The sequence below is a fragment of the Nomascus leucogenys genome, chromosome 22a, assembly GCF_006542625.1.
Source record: "Nomascus leucogenys isolate Asia chromosome 22a, Asia_NLE_v1, whole genome shotgun sequence".
In the NCBI taxonomy this organism is placed as follows: domain Eukaryota; kingdom Metazoa; phylum Chordata; class Mammalia; order Primates; family Hylobatidae; genus Nomascus; species Nomascus leucogenys.
Window position 1 is genome coordinate 78,317,503 of NC_044402.1, and position 17,613 is coordinate 78,335,115.

Genomic DNA, 17,613 nt, shown 5'->3' on the forward strand with positions numbered 1-17,613 from the left:
ATCCCACTCAGAAAGAGAGTTGAACTGAAAATCATTAAACGGTGTAAAAAAGTCACTTTAGCCCTGGAAACTCATTAAAATATCACTAATATGCACAGAATTTCAGCACTGGGCCTTCCATCAATGTACACAAAAAAAGAGTAGGTAGCCAGTCTTTTCAAACTTGCAAGCCACAGAGAAAAGCTATTAAAGCCCCATTGTGTGGTCTGGTCCAATTATACATCATTAAAGAATGCCGGGGGTCTACACTGGAGAATCTTAGTGAAGGGGGCCATCCCGTTCATGGACCCTACTTGTAGAAGGCAAAACAGCTTGAAGAGCCACATCACTGTCAGCTAAATGAACAGGTGAAAAAAAGGTTTTCCCACCTACAGATAACACCTCCTCCCTTTGTGTAGATTCTGAAAACAGGACTCTTAAAGTCACTTCTGCCCTCAGGCAGTAACTATATGATAAAGTTTCACTGATTAGGAGCCCACTGATTTGGAACCGGGGATGTTTTAAGATAGTTGTGATTCAAATGCTGAATAAACTCTTCAAGTAGAGTAATTTAGAAAATAACATATCAAAATATGAAAGCAGTCACATTATTTTCATACGATGAAATACTTTCGGAACACTTTTAGGAATACAATATTAAAAATAATTTTTAAATGAGTTTGGAGTTTTCCAGAGATTCCAGGGGAAAGCCCTGCTTCCAGAGGTGTAGCTTCATTCACCGCAATTTTGTTTCTACACAAATTCAATAAAGATAAAAGGTGGAGCTTTTATTTTAAGAATCAGAATCATAAATGACTTTTGTTAGTTCGTACCAAAATATATGCCCTTGGCTAAGGCATGCCTTTTTCTACCAGTGTTCTGCCCTTTTCAAAGAAAACAGTCTCCAAAAGATACAAATAAATATAAAATATTGTTTTAAAAATTGTAATGGTGCCAGGCGCGGTGGTTCATGCCTGTAATCCTAGCACTTTGGGAGGCCGAGGCAGGTGGATCACTTAAGGTCAGGAGTTCCAGACTAGCCTGGCCAACATGGTGAAACCCTGTCTCTACCAAAAATACAAAAATTAGCTGGCCATGGTGGCACGCACCTGTAGTCCCAGCTACTCAGGAGGCTGAGGTAGGAGAATCACTTGAAGCTGGGAGGTAGAGGTTGCACTGAGCTGAGATTGTGCCACTGCACTCCAGCCTGGGTGAAAGAGTGAGACGCCATCTCCAAAAAAAAAAAAAGTTATAGTGGAATAGATGATCCAATTACATGCCTTTTGAAATTGTCCACTATGAGAATTGACATTCTGAAGAATAGGGTGGGGGACTTCATTCACAAAAGACAAGGGAGAACAAGAGGGCAAATAAAAAAGAAGCAGCAGCTTTGTTTTTTTGAGACAGAAACAAGGACAAGATAATGGATCAGAGATGTGGGGAGGGAAGCAAGGAAAGCAAACCCAAGGTGGGCTCCTCACTGGTCCAAATTTGGGGCAGAACACATCCTAAAGCATGAATCTTTACAGGCTCCCCTTCTCCTGTCTAGGCGTCCTCATCACTCTTCTTCCATGTTCCCTTCTTAGGACAAGGAGATAGAGGTGCTTCTACTTCTGTCCCTGAGTATTAAAGCTGGGACCCCAGGGAGGTTGGAATGAGCCCCCTTCCACTACTTTAGCCCCTCTCCTACAAGCTAGTATTGGCTAAAATATCCCCAGGAGGCTATCCAGGGGCAGAGATGCTGAATCAGTTCCTGGCAAGTAGCCTAGTAGCATCAACACCTATTTTCTTTGACTTTTTAGAGGCTTTGGTCTACTGAGTGCTTGAATCATGCAGGTACTACTCATATCACTCAATAACCTTATTTCTATTTGGTCCTATGTCCACCCCCACAACTTTAGGGAAATAACCTTCTCATGTCTGGGGGCAGTTTTTAATTCCCACCCTCTTATTTCCAGACACTCAGGGAAAACCCTGAAGGAATCTATTGCAGGACCCATGTCCTTTCTAAAATAATTTTTTTTCCTGATCATAGATTTCAAGAGAAAAGAAAGTACCCATATTTCTGCCACTCAAGGGTAACCATTATTAACATTTTGGAATATATTCAAGTTTTCTTCTCTCTTTTTGCTTTCACATAAAGCCAAATAGGTTAATCCTATACATAATATTTTATCAGCTTTTTTCACTTTTTATAACTAGCTATTACCTATTATGACCAGTTTCTACGGATGCAAAATATCCCATTGTATGGTGCAGAAACATAAAATTTATAGAGAAGGAAAGTAGATTAGTGGTTGCCTGGGTTAGCAGCAGTAACAGGATTTGCTGTAAATGGGCATAGGGGATCTTATTAGTAGTGGGTTCTAAAACTGATTTATGGTGATGGTTGTACCTCTCATAATGTTACTAAAAGTCATTGAATTGCTCACTTGAAATGCATGAATTTTATGATATATAAAATATACCTCAAGAAAGTTTTAAAAATTACCATAAATACTCTGTTCATGGTGTGGATTAATGTAGTTTACTTAGTCAATCACAGAACGTTGGACATTTAGGTTGCTTCCAATTTTAGATTAATAATTCTGGGGTTAAACATCCTAGAAATTAAATCTTTCTGAATCCCATTATTATTTTCTTAGGGTAAAGCGTTGCTATTGGAACTTACTTTATTCAACACACAACTTATATAGTGCTTTTCTGTACTAGGCAATATTCTAAATGCTTTACTAATATTAATTAATTGGGGTGTGTGTGTACCCTTTAAAATAATCCTTAACAATATAAACACATTTACCTTTTGCTAAAAGAAAACAGTAGAGAAGTGCATAAAGTAACGACAGTTCCTGCTTAATTTCCTGTCCCACTACCCACTCCCTCCCCAAGGTACAACCCTGCTAGCATTTGTAGTGTATTCTTCTGGATGTTTTACTCACACAATATCTAGTTTTAGGGTTGTTTGTAAACATAAGTGGGATCACACTATAAGTTATTTTCGATACCCTCTTTTTCACTTGGCAATATATCTTGGAAATCTTTACATGTTAATTCAAAGAGAACTTACTTCATTCATCTTAATGTCTGCAGAATATTCTAGGGGGTGGTTGTATCTGTTACTAGACATTGCCATTGTTTCTAATTTTTCTTTATTACAAATAATGCTGCTGTCAACTTTCTTACAAATAAATCTTCATGCACCTGGACAATACTTCTGTTTGACAGTTTCCTAAAAGTGGAATTTTAAGGTTGAAGAATATATGCTCAAAAAATCTTAATTACTACTGCCAAATCATCCTCCAAAAAGGCTCTACCAATTTATACTCCCACTAACAGTAATCAGAGGATTCATTTACCACAACTCATACAACATTGGGTATTATCATTCTTTTAAAATCTTGTCTATCTGACAGATAAAATCAGTACTCATTTTTGTATTAACTGACATTTATTTGATTAATAGATTGAACACTTTTCATAATTTGTTGTTGTCTGTATTTTTAAATATGGCCTCTCTTGCTTATTTTGCTTATTTTTTTAGTGGACATTCATCTATTACTTATTGCTCAGTAAGTACCCTTTATGTGCTAAGAATATTAAACATTTTTCATTTTCACAATTCATGAATCTTACTTGATAATCTCACTTGATAATCAAACAGTAATTGTCATCTGTTTGATACAATCCATTAGGCCTACAAGCTATGAGTGCTTTGTCTAAGATGAATAATATTATGGCTCAGTAAACTTGTCCTACTCCCTCTCACAGTGTGAAGAACTTTTACAAAGATATCTGCCTATATAACTCTGCCAAGGTTATTTTTATAAGTAGGTTGACCTACGTATATCATCCTGCCCATTTATTCCATCTGCCTTTGTAACTCACAGCTTCTGCAAAAAGTTGGTTTGAGCTACTGTTTGATCCAGGCATTCTTGAGTTTTAGTTATTAAGATCATTATGATTCCCCACTTACCCAGCACAAGTATAAATGCAGGAAGCTACACAACAAGTAACTTAGTCAAGGTATCAAGGTATCAACACCCTGAAATGCTAGAAAAATCTTATTACATCACAATGAACATATGAACATAAAATTTCCTCTTAGACTATTTTCTGATGAGAAATGCCTAAGTTTTTCTTTAAATTTGAAATACATTCACATTATTTCCTCCTATTAGTAGCAGAAGGCTTTCTTTCACTGTCTCATTTATCAAACTCCTTCCTTTTTATAATTCCTGGTTCATAAAGTACAGGACATTACATAAAGGCAGAAGCATACAGCATGTGGCCTTTTGTGTCTCGCTGCTTTCACTTTGCATGCTGTTTTAAGGGTCCATTTATACTGAAGATATATCAGTACTTTATTCCTTTTAAAATTTTGTTTTAAAGAAGTAGATTTTTTTTAGGGCCGTTTCAGGTTTACAGAAAAGTTAAGTGGAAAGTACAGGGATTTCCCATAGACCCTGCCCAACACACGGTTTCCCCTATTATTAACATCTTACATTAGAGTGGTACATTTGTTACAACTGATGAGTCAACACTGACACATTATTAACTAAAGTCCAGTCTACAAAGTCTACAATAGGTTCACTCTTTGTGTCACACATTCTGCGGATTTTGACAAATGTACATGTTCACCATTACAGTATCATACAGAATAGTTTATTGCCCTAAAAATTCCCTGTGCTTCACCTGTTAATCCCTCCCTCCTTCTCCCTAAATCTCTGGCAACCACTGATGTTTTTACTGACTCTGTAGCCTTGCCTTTTCCAGAATGTCACATAGTTGGAATCACGCAGTATATATCCTTTTCAGATTGGCTTCTTTTACTTAGCAATATCCATTTAAGGTACCTCTACATCGTTTCATGGCTTAATAGTTCATTTCTTTTTATCACTGATTAATATTCCATTAACTGGATATACCCATGTTTGTTTATCCATTCACCTATTGAAGAGCATCTCAATTGCTCCCAAGATTTGACAATTATGAAAAAAGCTGCTATAAACATTCATGTGCCAGTTTTTGTGTAGATATAATTTTTTGACTCATTTGGATAAATATCCAGGAATGCTATTGCTGGATTGCATGGTAAGCGTATTGTTAGCTTTGCAAGAAACTGCTAAGCTGTCTTCCAAAGTGGCTGTGCCATTTTGCATTCCCACCCTTTCCTATGTCTGGATCCTCCCTGTCCCTTCAAAGGAGGAGTGTTTCCCTTCATTTGGTATTGCTTCCACCTTCACTGTGTAATCTACATCTGCTTGGCTTCATGTCCTCACTCCTTGTCGTTTTGCTTACAGTTTTGCAGTCTTCAGAAATGGCTGGCTTGTGGCCTGTCTATGACGTCCCAATTACCTGAACATGAAATACAACTATTCTACATTCTTATTTTCTGCAGCCTTTAACACTTGATCACCAGCTAGATATGAAACTTTGGCTTCCATGGACTGTACACCCCTATTTAATCTTTTTCTATGTTTCTGACACTCATGTTCAAGTTATATTCCCGGGTTCAGTCTTTGGTCTTCTAACTGTCCCTTTCTACATTCTCCCTGTAAGGATTTATTTATTTCCACAATATAAGAATATTACAAAATAAAGTGGGTTGGCTATGCAAGAATTAACATTTGAGCAAGAGTCAGAAAAGACAACAAATTCAGTACTGCCATATATTTAAGGCAGCTGAGAAGACTTCCTCCTTCTGCTGTTGAACTTTGGTCTGTCACGAATTCCCTCCGCCTCTGATTTCACTTTACTACATCCCTAACCCCACTTCTAATCAATCACATCTGCTACCTTCCAGACCCACATTTCAGTCTCTAATCCAGACACAGCTTGAGCTCTGAAAACATTTGCTTCCTCTATCTTATAGTCTAATTTTAGTATTCCTGGTCCTAGACTGAACTGAACTCTGAATTCAACCATAGTGACTGAACAGGCACCAAAGTCCCTTCCTTCTATCTGTGTCTTCAGTAGTTACCTCTGGAACGATTCTCAAAGTGGGCTCTCTAGTGCTGACATTTTCTCTGTGCTCTGGCTTCACATCACCAGGTGCCTAGAGGACATTTCAACTTGAAGGTTCTTTTTATTTTATTTTATTGTATTTTATTATTATTTTAATTATTTATTTATTTATGAGACGGAGTCTTGCTCTGTCGCCTAGGCTGGAGTGCAGTGGCACGATCTCGGCTCACTGCAAGCTCCACCTCCCAGGTTCACCGCCATTCTCCTGCCTCAGCCTCCTGAGTAGCTGGGACTACAGGCGTCCACCACCATGCCCGGCTAATTTTTTTTTTCTTTTTTTTTTTGTATTTTTAGTAGAGATGGGGTTTCACCATGTTAGCCAGGATGGTCTTGATCTCCTGACTTTGTGATCCGCCTGCCTCGGCCTCCCAAATGCTGGGATTACAGGCATGAGTCACCATGCCCAGCCAACTTGAAGTTTCTTATATTACCACAAACTCAGCATTCTGAAACCAAGTTTATCATCTCAATTCCCCCTGTCCTTCCAAAGAAAGAGGGCTTCCTCCTCCAAAACCACCCTATATGTGCCAAAAAAAAATTAAAGTTCAAATCACCCAATTCCAAATCCATTATTGATTGCTGTCCAGATGTAGGCATAAGCAATTCAGGAGCTTTTGAAACTTCTGTTCTCATGGCCTGGATTTCCCCTGCTCCAGCACTGCCATCACTCACCATCTCTGGTAATAGTTCCCAAATCTCTCACCATTGCTGCAACAATAGCCAAGATCCTCTCATCCTTGCAATGTGACAAGAACCCAGTAACCTTTGTTTCCCATCCAGAAAAGCTATAAATTTAAACACACTGACTATCCATCCCAACGTGCTCCATTGTCTTAACTTTTTAAAATGTAAGGTATAAATATGTCTTACATATATTAAATACTAGTCTTTTTCAAACTACATTTGTGTGAGCATTTTCATACCACATATAGTATTTTTAAAAATCTCATTAGAAGCTCATCAGAAAGTATCCCCAATATTTAAGATTGTGACTTAGCATTTTACAGACACTGTGGAAGATATGTAATAATCTCAGGAAAAATACTAAGGAAATATAAAATTGCTATTTAGAGAAACACATGAGACCCAGAGGGGATTATTCTACTTATATATCTTTTTTTTTTAATTTCCAAAATAATTCATCATCCAAATGCAACACCAATGACATGGATAATAAACCATACTATTTTTTAATTTCCAGTAATATTCTCCAGTGGAGTTTAAAACAGAAAATGCTGTGAAAATATGCTTAGAGCATTAATATTTAATTAATGTAATAGTACCCTAAAATGAATATTATAAATGTAAAAGCCTTGATAAAATTCGTAAGTTGTATCTATGCAACTAAAACATAAAAGTGGTACCTAGTAAATTCAGGGCATTCTTAATGGATAGCCTTGAAGACAAAAAGAGCTTTAAGGTTTGGCCTAACAACAAACAAAACTTTGTGAAGGGCCAATAATTTATTAACAAACTGGGGTATCAATCCAAAATAGCAGAGGGGAAACTGTCTACATGAGTCATCAATAATTCAGCAAGATTTCTCATTTGGTATCCTAGAACAGTCTAACTTACAAACTAAGATGCTAGCTTCGAAGCCAAAATACTTTATTGCCCCTATTCACAGTTTCTACTTTCTACCCATATTCAGTCTGTCTGCAACAGAGTCTCAGCCTTTCCTTTATTGCTTCCTTTCTCTTCATGGTTCAGCTATTTATTTTAAGGGCTCAATTACATACAAAGTAAGCAGAAAGAATAAATGATAAGGCTAAAGACGGCAGAAGGAAAGAATTAATTAAAATAAAAACAGAAAATAGTAAATGAGAAAACAACCATTAGAATTGATAAATCCAGAAATAGCTCATGTAGGGAAAAGCAATAAGGCAAATAAATCACTAGCTAGTTTAATCAGAGGGGAAAAACCCCGAAAATATACTAAAACAGAAGTGATCAAGGAAACAGAGTCACAGCTACAGAAGAAAACTAAAAGAATTATAATAGACATTTTTTGCCATAATCTCAAACTTAAATATTTACAAATCTGATGTAAACTTGTATATTTTAAGCAAAATATAAATTAACAAAACTGAATCAAGTTCTTCAAGAAGACCTGAGAATTTCTGAGTAAAATAGTCACCACGGAAATAATAAAGAAACTTGAAAAGACTCATTCTCAGAAAAGGGGCTAGTCCAAATGGCTTCATAGGCAAATTCTTTCAAATCTTCAAGAACAAGAAAATTCCTATGCTATTCAAACAATTCCAGAATCCAGAGAAGGAGACTCTCAAATAGTTTTTGAAGACACATTATTTATTACTGAGAGCACACCATGATAAAAATAATGCAAAAATCAAACCTACAGAATAGATCCCTTATGAAAACAGATAAAAAACATTCTAAATAAAAATATTAGAAGATTTAACATATATATATATTTTTTCAAGACAGAGTCTCGCTTTGTTGCCCAGGCTGGAGTGCAGTGGCACGATCTTGGCTCACTGCAACCTCCGCCTCCTGGGTTCAAGCGACTCTTCTGCCTCAGCCTCTTGAGTAGCTGGGACTATAGGCGTGTACCACCACACCTGGCTGATTTTTTTGTATTTTTAATAGAGGTGGGGTTTCACCATATTGGCCAGGCTGGTCTTGAATTCCTGACCTCGTGATCTGCCCATCTCGGCCTCCCAAAGTGTTGGGATTACAGGCGTGAGCCACCGTGCCTGGCCAGAAGATTTAATATCTATACATATTTGTATATTAGAAGGTTGAATTTAGCCAAATATTAAAAAATGGAACATGACTGAGAATTTATATTTAGAATAAACTGATTGTTCAATGTTTCAAGATCCATTATTCCAAACTTACATATTAACTTTTAAAGGAAAAAAATGATCATCTTAATATTCTAAAAGGTCATTTGATAAAATCCAATACCCAATGGCTATAAAATTTTTAATAAGTTATCATGAGTATTAAAGAATTTTTTAATGGAAAAACACGCCATATTTCTCAATAAAAAGATACTGAATCAATATTAAAAAGATATCAATTATCTCTCCAAATTAATCTATAAATTGTATTCTAGTGAAACTTAGAATGATACTTTTGGAATTTAAAAAAAAGGTAATTCTAAAATTCAAATGAAATGAAAAATGTTTAACAATAGTCAATATTAAATGAAACGAGAAATAAGACGAACCAATTGTAAGGTTATGATGACCAAAACAGAATAGTACTAAGGACATAATAATCATGCAACTTAAAGAAACAGAAGTCTAGAACAAAATACATAAAATAAGTTCATATGTAAGAAAAGGATGGTTTCATCAATAAATCGTGTTGGGACATACTTCATCATTTGGAAAAAAGCCTAAAAATTAGAAAATCCTTTTTGAAAAAGCCCAGGGAAATTAAAGATAGAATAAAAATATATAACTATAAAAGCCATAGGGGAAATATGGTAAACATTTACATAGTTCTTCATTGTGAAAGGCCTTTCCAACCATACCCTATATGTGGAAATTATATGAGAGACTTCACACTCATTTAAAGTTGAAAACATCTATATCTCAATATGTGAAATAAATTAAAAAGCAAAACACACTGGGAAAATTATTTGCAATGTTTATTATAATTATGAACATCCTAAGTAGGAAAAAATCAGAAAAAAACCCCTCAAAAATGGTCAAAAGATATAAACAGGAAGTTTACCAAAAAGAAACACAATAGCTAAAAGAAGAAGAAAAAGTGTTCAGTACACTAATTATCAAAGAAATATAAATTAAAATAACAAAGAGCTATCAGATTTCTCCTCCTATATTGACAAATATTATCATTAAAATTAATACCTAGGGCCAATAATAATATGAGAAAACACACATTCTCATATAATTATTGAGGGAGATTCATTGGTGCAACAATTCTGAAGAACAGTTTTGCAAAATATATAAAATGCCTTTAAAAAGTACAGGCCCTTTGCCTTTACAATTCTATTCTTAGAAATTTATTTATTATTTATTATCACCATGAGTACTATTTATTATACTTAAAAATAGTGAAGATGGTAAATTATATATGTATATTTGGCTTCAGTGAAAAAATTGTTTTGGACCGGGCACGGTCGCTCATGCCTGTAATCCCAGAATTTTGGGAGGCCAAGACAGGCGAGGCACGAAGTTAGGAGATCCAGACCATCCTGGCTAACACAGTGAAACCCTGTCTCTACTAAAAATACAAAAAATTAGCCTGGCGTGGTGGCAGGCGCCTGTAGTCCCAGCTACTCGGGAGGCTGAGGCAGGAGAATGGCGTGAACCTGGGAGGCGGAGCTTGCAGTGAGCCGAGATCGTGCCACTGCACTCCAGCCTGGGTGATAGAGCGAGACTCCGTCTCACAAAAAAAATTTTTTTTCAAAAATAACTTTTTTTTAGAATTAGGAAAGAAATCATAATGTACAAGGTTTTTTTTTTAAATTGACAATATCCCAAACATCACAACATCCAGAAATGTAGCATATTTGTATTAATTTTTGCAAATTTTTGATCGCATGCTTTTTTATTGCCTCTGCATGTAACTGTAATTTTTAATATTATTTTTCCTATAGATATACAGAAAATAATTCCATTCTCATTAGCATATTGATACAAATGAGCTTTATATTACTTATGATGGGATGCATAATACATACTTTACCCAGAGACACATTTCCTATTTGCACTACTAGTACTGGTTTGTGTCCTGCAAATGCAGGAATTCCAATAAATGATATTTTGCATAATTCTCATCTAAAAGCAAACAAAAAAAAGAGAGAGAGAAAAAGCATGTTTATCATGGCATATGCTGCATTTTTGAGTATGCTCCTGATAGGAGAGCATAAAACTTCTATTTGAATAGGCATCTATGAAAAACCACATTTTACAAGTCTGATTGGAAGATTTTTTTTCCATAGACTAGTTTCTGACTTCGTACATTTCAAACCTTGTTTCTCCTTCACTATACATATACTTCCAGACCCACATACTATAGACCACTTTCATATCAAAATGCAACCACTGACCTTGTATATCTGCATCAAGATTTTGAGTGAACTGGGATGGTGAGCAAAAGAGTATTCAGAAAAGCCGTTCCTACAGCATAAAGCTCGCAACAACTTTCCACAAAAGGGATTGGAAACCATAAAAATTATCCTACTAAACTCAAATAAAAGGTATCTACAGCTGGACTTCTTCCCTAGCTACATCCCAAGAATGTCTGTGGCCTGATGAATGGGGAAATCTGACAGACAGGAAGCTGGAAGGGAAAAAGAGTTATCTCAAATGAATATCATTAAAATATCTTACTTTTGTTAACTTTACAAAAGTTTCCTCCTTCTCACGTTCTTTTGCAGAATGTTTTTTTCCCATCTGATTTACTTTTTAGCATTCCTCGAGGCTTGATTCTGAGACTTCCTATCTCACTCTCCTCTCTTTCTAAAAAATCTTATCTACAACACTGGATTAAATTGCCCTCTGCATGCATATGACTCTCAAGTTTATATTTCTAACCCAGGTTACCCCTCTCAAGTTTATATTTCTAACCCAGATTACCCCCTTGAGCCCAAGATCTGTGTGTATCCAACAGCTTACTCAATATTTTCACTTAGAAGTCTCAAAAACACCTCAAATACTTTATGTCCAAGACAGAACTCATAATTAAACACCCTCAACCACTTATTTCTCTTCCAAGAGGAGTATATCTTAGTGAAGGCACCATCTTTCCACAACGAGCTGAACCCAAAAACCTAGAGCCATGTCCCATACCCAACATCACCACCGAGTCCAGCTAATTTTACCTGTTAGTTATGTCTCAACACTGTCTGCTTCCTTTAATCATCACTTCCCACTCCCTCACCCCCACCCCAATCCAAGCTACCTTTCTGGCTGTTCCATGGCTTCCTATTGCTTAGAGGACCTACACTCAAAGCCCTTCGTAATCTGTTCCCAACACACAGTGGACTTTTCTTGACTCATCTTCCAGCACTCTTCTCCCTCTACATTTCTTGTATTCCAGTCACAATAGATTATCCATGCCCATGTACAACTAAGTTGTATACCTCTGTCTTTGTTCATCATAATTCCCTCATTCTAGAACCTTCTTGCCTACTTTGTGCATCTGTCAGACTCTACTTATTTTACAAGGACCAGTTCAAATATCTCAATAAAATCTTTCTGGACTTTTCGATTTGCTCTACCATTTTCTCTCTGCACTCTCCTCATTCCACCAAAGAAATGGCACTTTATATGCTTTTATAGCTCTTTGTACATACCTCTAATGCAGCACTTTTATATTAAATATTTTTAATTTATTAATTTATTGTTTATTTTCATTTAATTTTTTAAAAAAATACAGGGTCTTGCTCTGCTGCCAAGGCTGGAGTGCAGTGGCACAGTCACAGTTCATGGCAGACTTGAGGTGAGAGGATCACTTGAGCCTAGGAGTTTCAGGTTGCAATGGCTATGATTGTGCTATTGCACTTTAGCCTGGGTGACAGAGCGAGGCTCTGTCTCTCCCCCAACAAAAGAAAAGGAGAAAGAAAAGAAAATAAAGTAAGTACAGGGGTAAGGCTAGCTTCAGTAAGTGATGAATAAGATCTTGAATGAGGTCATTAAAATTCTGACCCATCCTCCTTTTATCTCAGCTGTCCCTCACTCTCATTGACCTAAATTGGGTCACATGGTCATTGTTGACCCAATCTCTGAGGCCAAAGAAAACCAATCCTCTAGTAGACTTAGCCAGAACTTAGCCATATGCCCATGATTGAGCTTTGAGTAGAACCAACAAAGACTAAGAGGTGAGGACAAGATAGTTCTCCAGAGGAAAATCAAGTCCTCCTATCAAGATGCTGAATGTCCAAGATAATAAATGTACACAAATATAAAGTTATTTGAGAAAGTTATAATTAACCTTCATTTCAGGCAGAATTCTCAGTGTTACCTCACTTATTTAGATTTCATAAAATTTGAAATCTACTTCTAAAAATATTCGGAATTCTTAAGAATGTTAGGCTGACATTTCTGAACGTCCAGTGCAATACCTATCACAGAGTGGTGGCTCAAGCAATATATGTTAAATAAATAAAAGAATGAATTAATAAATAACACAGTCTGTAAGAGGTCTAAAATAATGTATAGAAAATGTCATATATAAAGACATATATTTACCAGCTCAAGAAACCCAGGTATCTGCTTTACTCTAAAGTGTAATTTATTATTTAATGAGTAAGCAAGTTGGACACAGCTTGTGTTGGCTTAAAGAAATATCTGTAGATTTTCGCCATCTCCTTTTTTATTTTTCCTTTAAAAGAAATAGTTTAGAATATGAGCCATGGCTTTAAATTCTTGTCTTCACTTACTAAAATAAATGTAATATGATCATATATGAACCCAAATTGTATTTTGGATTTATATTGATATATTATAGCATCCATGGCCATGATCAAATCAGAGCCTGTCCTAAGCTGACACTACAGAAATGCTGACTACCAAGGAGAGTTTTGCCTGAGCCAAAAGCAATGATGCCTATTTGTATTGGTCTTAAAGGGCAGAAATTTTCCTTATGAATATCTCTGGCAGACTAACTCTTGCAAGTTAGTTTGATTCCATGACTTCTCTAACACTTATTCATGGCCACGAGAGCTAGAGAAGACCATCAACTCAAGGAATTTATAAGATCCAGTGTCAAATCATGAAGAGAAAGTGAACTCCTTGATATCAGAGTCAATATTTTATTTATTTTTCTCTCCTTCTAAAACAGGGCACAATCTCTGGTACGTTTCTCAAGAAATAATTCTTGAATTGACGTGCACACATACACACAAATATATGTCTTTATGGCTTTATATGTCGATTCACATTCTGCCGGCTGTTAAGCTTTCTTCTGGCACAATCACTTACCAAAGGAGAATGTGGGGCAGATCTCATACACACAGTTACCAAGAAGCTTACAAGGCAGGTGCGGGTTGGGGTAGATAAAGGATCAACTTTTACATTATGCAATATTTTCTTGTATACAATCTTCCCTATTCTTTGAAGAAGAAAACCTTGGAAAACTAAACTGTGTTCTTTTAAGTCAACATGGAAGATCAATAAAAAAATGAAATCTTTTTTCTTCAGGACACTTCGCTGGAGTTTGCAGGGGAACCTGAGTGTTGCAGAGCGGGAGAATCAGGACAAGGCTAGCCAACTTTTCTCTGCAAGTGCTACCATCCTGGGTTCTCTCACAGTCACCCAAATCTCCTTCCTCCATTTGAAGAAGAATAGGAAAGCAGCAAAAATTCTCTCTAAATATATATCAATTAAGAAAGATAATAAAGATAGTAGAAACCAAAACAAATAAGCAATTCCTGTCATTGGAAGCATTATTTGTGTAAATTCCACATTAGACTCAGCACTAATCTTATTTTGCCAACATCTCATAGATAGCCATTCTCAATATATGCTTTAAGCTAATTTCAGAAGTGTTTTTTCATTTTCTAGGAAAAAAAAAAGATTCTTGATTTATCATCTGTACTTCTACTAAATTTTTTTAAAGTTAAAAAGGAATTTATGTTTTCCTTCTTGATTTCATGATACTTTAGGGAAAGTTTATAGCAAAATACTAGCTTCAGATGTTCTTATCTGTACTCTTACTGTCTCAGAAACAAATTCTATGTCTAAAAGAATCAGCTTAAGGCACTGGTTCACTGATACATAACTCAATATCTCCTTAATCTTTATGTTATAATTCAGTAGATAGAACCCAAATAAGCAAGTAAGAAATTAAGGCACTGAGGGCAAACAGCTCTAGGGAGTAAAATATGAAGCTCACAAATAAGAGATACAGCAAGTTTCAGATTTTAAGGTTTGAAACGTTTGAAGGAAAGGATTGCTTCTCAAATATGTTCCAAAGAGGAGTTGATAAATTCATAGTATTTCATAGCTATTTATTGATTTTGCTTAAGTCCAAAAATGTGGTACAGATTTTGCTTAAGTCCAAAATGTGATACAGATAATATTTTATTTATTATTATCTATATTTCCTGGGTTTTTTCCCTTCTACTCAGTCTACCACTATTCAGATATTTTGGGGCCTATGTACTTAAAATCCTGGCTCATTCTGAGGACCCGAAGGCCTGGACCATTCTGGTAATTTTTTTACTCCACATCTGCAAATCCTAATCAATGATCACCTGCACCATGAGAAAAATCTCTTCACTGGTCTTTCTGCCTCTAGTGTCTCCCTGCTGAGATCTCCTCTTCTCTCTGCCACCATTTACTCCCCAGATCTGATCATGTAGTCTCTGCTTAAATGTCCTCAGCAACTCCCTATTGCCTTCAGGTCAGGGCATTCCTGGACCTTCACAATCTGACTCCAACATATATTCCACTCTCATTTTCTCTTGGCCCTCGCACAAGTGACCCTGACCCACACCTACGAAGTGAAATATAAAACCAAACAATAGCTCTCTTCCTTTCAATCATTAATTTTTAAAAATCAATTATTGCCATGACAGCCAGTCAAACTTTTCAGGTCAGCCTTTTCATTTGAAATATTTTCTCTTTCTTGGTTATTTAGTATCATTTTCAAAAAATTTGCCTTAATGTAAACCTGCCACTTGTCGTACTTATGTCACATTAGCAAATATTTCCTAAATGTCCAATATCCAATATGAATATCAAGCACTGATTTTGTTCTATGGAAATGTGAAAAGGAAAGACATTCATTTCTTAACTGTTAAGATTATAAAAGAGAACAAAACTCTCATTACACTCCAGGATACCAGACTGTTGGCTCACATTGTCAAAGGTGAAACTGTTCCATTAAGTGCCTGGTAATGAAAGAGTTAAGAGTAAAGTGTTTAACAGAGGAGTTCCAGAAAAACACATTTTCCATAAACCTTTGCTGACAATATATCAAATCATTGGTAAAGTGGGACAATAAAATAACTATTTTAGTAACCCAATCTTTGCATTAGTTTGTCTACCTTTGAGAAAGAAATACTAACATTAACTACTTTCATAAAGCAAAAGAGTATCTCAAAGCTCTGACTTATTATTTAAAATACAATAATGCCAAGTTCATCATATATTGTTACAGCAGATTTTAAAAGAACATAGCCCAGGCACGGTGGCTCATGCCTGTAATCCCAGCACTTTGGGAGGCCGAGACGGCGGATCACCTGAGGTCAGGACTTCGGGATCAGCCTGACCAACAGGGAGAAACTCTACTAAATATACAAAATTAGCCAGATGTGGTGGTGCATGCCTGTAATCCCAGCTACTTGGGAGGCTGAGGCAAGAGAATCCCTTGAACCTGGGAAGCGGAGGTTGTGGTGAGCCGAGATCGTGCCATTGCACTCCAGCCTAGGCAACAAGAGTGAAACTCCGTCTCAAAAAAAAAAAAAAAAGCCATAAGATAGAGGAAACATCAACTGGTAAATCTCATCTAATGAATACTCACAAAGCTTTATGACAATCACTTGACAGAATGTAAAGATTTTATTTATGTGATTCTAAGAATAAACTGTACACTTTGGTAGGCTGAAGCAGGAGGATCACTTGAAGCCAGGAGTTTGAGACCAGCCTGGGCCACAAAGTGAGACCCCATCTCTATAAAAAAAATTAAAGAATTAGTCAGGCATGGTGGTGCACACCTGTACTCTCAGCTATTCAGGAGTCTGAAGCAGGAGGACCACTTGAGCCCAGGTGTTCAAAGCTGCAGTGAACTATGGTCTTGCCACTGCCTTCTAGCCTGGGTAGCAGATGGTGACCTTGTCTCTAAGAAAGACAGAGAGAGAGAGAGAGAGAGAGAGAGAACTGTAGAAAACTAATATAAGTTCAGTATCTCCATTTCCTGTATAAGTTCTGATTCTGACTGAAACTGAAGAATTAACTTTGTTTAAAATAACAGAATAGCCAGGCACAATGGCTCATGCCTATAATCTCAGCACTTTGGAAAGCTGAGGCAGGAGGACTGCTTAAAAAATTTTTTTTTAATTATCTGGGGGTGGTGGCACATGCCTGTGGTCCCAGCTACTTGGAAGCCTGAGGTGGGAGGATCGCTTGGGCGTGGAAGGTCAAGGTTGCAGTCAGCCATGATTGTGCCACTGCACTGTAGCCTGGGTTATAAAGACCCTGTCTCAAAAAAAATAAAAATAAAAATAACAGAATAGTCTAGAAATAATCTTGAAGTTAGGTTTTCAATTTTTATGTTCCTTAAAGTGAAGGTGTTTGAGAACCTTGAAAAAGTAAACTGTGCTCTTTTAGGTCAACATGGGGGGGATGATTAAAAAAAAAAGAAATCTTTTTTCTTCAAAAGACTTGCTGGAGTTTGCAGGGGAACTCGAGTGTTGCAGAGCGGGAAAATCCAGACAAGGCTAGCCAACTTTTCTCTGCAAGTGCTCCCAGCCTGGCTTCTCTCACAGTCATCCAAATCTCCTAATCTCTTCCCTCCATTTCGGATGGCTGTTCCCTCCTTCCCACAAGAGCAGTGTGCACCAGCCCACAGGATGTCAGCTCATACCCTGTTTTGCTCCTGGCACTTCAAGAGGAGTTCACACTCTCTGGGGTTTAGAGACCATATTTGGAGAGACCACTTTTT

The 17,613-nt window shown here is 36.6% G+C and overlaps 1 protein-coding gene across 2 annotated transcripts in view; it reads right to left on the reverse strand.

Moving 5' to 3' along the window:
• The window catches only part of PDE11A (phosphodiesterase 11A), a 428,560-nt gene that overhangs the window by 274,960 nt on the left and 135,987 nt on the right, over positions 1-17,613 (reverse strand). Inside the window, exon 1 of one of the 2 annotated variants that reach the window (XM_030803549.1) lies at positions 11,908-12,037. The exons of the other annotated variant lie outside the window; for it this stretch is intronic. The gene's annotated coding sequence lies outside the window, so the exon portion shown is untranslated. Of the gene's footprint in view, positions 1-11,907; positions 12,038-17,613 lie in introns of those variants that run through there. 2 annotated transcript variants of the gene reach the window in all.